General features: G+C 39.0%; 1 protein-coding gene and 1 long non-coding RNA gene across 2 annotated transcripts in view; one reads left to right on the plus strand and one right to left on the minus strand.

Moving 5' to 3' along the window:
• The window catches only part of LOC109542912 (low-density lipoprotein receptor-related protein 2), a gene marked incomplete in the record, with an annotated part of 133116 nt that overhangs the window by 124869 nt on the left and 5649 nt on the right, over window positions 1-2598 (minus strand).
• Window positions 1-2598, plus strand: part of LOC125505630 — a 19610-nt gene that overhangs the window by 636 nt on the left and 16376 nt on the right. The gene's annotated exons all lie outside the window — the stretch shown is intronic.

Below are 2598 nucleotides of genomic sequence, written 5' to 3' on the forward strand. Positions count from 1 at the left end.
TTGAATTCAAGCATTTTTTGAGAAAACTGCAACATTTCCTTATCGATGGTTCACTTTCTAAAAAGGCCATTTAGTTCTCTTTGGAATGATGTAAAAATGAATGGCTCGATTTCTCTATTAAAGTGAACGATCGGTTTTTGGTGCCAAAAATTTCAAGAAACAACCAAGAGCGGGAGCATGAAAGGAAGCATTTCCCGGTGTCCTCAAAAGTGACCTCAAATAGAGTAAATTCTAGTTTAACCGCATTTGAGTCTGCTTGGAAAACATAATAAACTCAATTTCTTTGCATTTCGGATTATCAAAGCAAGATTCCACTTCGAACAACTCGGTCGCACTAATCCGAAAGCTGTTAAAGCTCTAGTTGGTTTTTCACTTTGTCCGTCGTCCCTAGTTTTCTTCGCGACTGTCAAATTTCCCACAAAAGACAAATGTAATCTGCCTGATGAAAATGCGATGCGAAAGGGGTGAATGTTCATCGCCACCGCCATAATGAAAAATATACGAACCTATAAAAACATCGCGATAAAAGTGTCCTAGTTTATAACAATGGCCACGTAACAATGAATGTCTTCTTATTACGGTTATATTTAACCCAGAATTCAGCACTCGGGATATTAAAGTTGCCTAGTAAACATTGCACAAAGCTTGTCGTTTTTTGGGACTTCACTTAAGGAACTGGGCCATCAAACCAGTCGGTTTAGACAAAGACCCGTCCAAGAGTTACGGCATCAACTTATCTGCTGCTTCAATCATCCAAAAGCTTTTAAAAGCCAAATTTTAATTAGGCTTCAGCAATTTTCCTGCCAACGAAAGTCTTGGTATGATTTGGTTGTTGGTAGGCCATGGTTCTGGTTCTGGTACCAAACCGATTAAATACCAGGGTCTCTGTCATCGGGCCCGTTCCATTCTAAACTCGATATCATAGTAGGAGCAGTTTATTGACCTTTACTCAGGTAAATACAGTTAGACCGACATTTTGTGACAGTATACAGGGCGATGCGAAACCCACACGCTACTCGGTCAACAGAAATTCGGTCACGATGTTACAGTGATCGGGCGGATTTTTTTACGAATTTGTCATCGATAATAAATAGATTCTTGCATATTGTTTTTGGTTATCATCTTTCAAGTTTTTAGTTCCTTTGTGTTTGGGTTTGATCCATGTTTTTAGCTTGTTCTCTTGCTTCAGTGACTGAGTTTGTTTGAACACTTTTCATTTCTTTGTCGTCGTCCAAATCTATCTTTGAACCACCATTTTCAGGTTTTTGCTCAAATTTGTAACTTTCCCTCTTTATATTTATATTGTTTTTTCCAGCATTTGTTTCTCATTTGGCTCGCTTTAGATCTTCCAAAGCTGCGTCAATATTTGTTCGGTTAGACTTACACTTGAATCAACCTGCTTCATACTTAAACCCAAACGACATTTTGAACCTCAAGTTCGATCAGAACTCTCTATTCAGAATTCACAAAAACCTGACGACGAAAAGTCTCCATCTTCATTGAGCTAATTTTCCAAGACTGCTACCAAGCAAGGTAAAATAAACGAAACAACTCCGGTAATAAAATTAAGCGCATTCGAGATGTTATGGTAGGGTTTAATTCGTAAATTGATTTAATAAGGAAGTAATTTTACTTGTGCATTCAGAAGGAGCACGACGGGAATTAAGAAAACAGTCACACATTGTTCCTTGGTTTTAACCAGCAGCTGACTATTTCCTCTTTTCTTTGTTGGTTTGCGGTGCCAATGTTTTGGTCAGGGACCACTAAAGCAGCCATGGAATACCACACATCACTCCGATAATGTGCGTGCATGTGTGGAAGCCTTATTGCACACCGAAATCGCATTGTCGCATGGAAGCAGATCCAATTATCAGGTCCACAAATTGATTCTAATACTATTTATCGGTTTCGAATCGAAATTGATTCGAACTGGCAACTGAATATGCATAATTTCGCGACTTTTCGCCCGCCTGGGAACTGGGCAACAAAATTTTAATCTGCCGATTTCCTGTCCATGCTTCACTATGTCGCTTAATGCCAGAAGCTTGATTGTTCTACATAAATAAGGCATCGGTTTATTAATTATTGCGCCAATCCAATGGTAAATGGTGAAATTGTCGGTTAGTTACGACTAGAAATAGCGTAAAAGAGTGTGTCCGTATAGGCCTAGTACCCACAATCTTGCAATGCATGCAAACTGCATCAATGACGAAGGAAAATAGACGCAATTTTTCACGTGCGAGTGTCCAGAATAGCACTGGATCAATTTTGAGCTTGAGTTGGTTGTTGTTCATTTTTGGCTAAAGCAGCAAGAAAATCATGTTCAATCCGCTAGGGAAATGGCTGCAGAGTGAAACTCGCCTGCTTTCAATCGCAGATTTCACTAAGAACCTGTTGTGATCAGTTTTTCCTGTGAGGGTTTTAAGAACAAATTAGACAACAGGTCAAACAAACAGGAAAATGGTAATTAGTATGTACATTTTCTTTAATTGTGTTTTATCTGGAAACTTGCCCCAACTTTCGGGCTGATAAAAGTTCAGTTAAGAATAAACGTTTCGAACAAACCGATTTTGCAGAACAGCCCGAAGTTATCGCAAC

Source organism: Dendroctonus ponderosae, unplaced genomic scaffold, assembly GCF_020466585.1.
Source record: "Dendroctonus ponderosae isolate FM_Combo_2020 unplaced genomic scaffold, Dpon_F_20191213v2 Dpon_F_20191213_9, whole genome shotgun sequence".
NCBI classification, from domain to species: domain Eukaryota; kingdom Metazoa; phylum Arthropoda; class Insecta; order Coleoptera; family Curculionidae; genus Dendroctonus; species Dendroctonus ponderosae.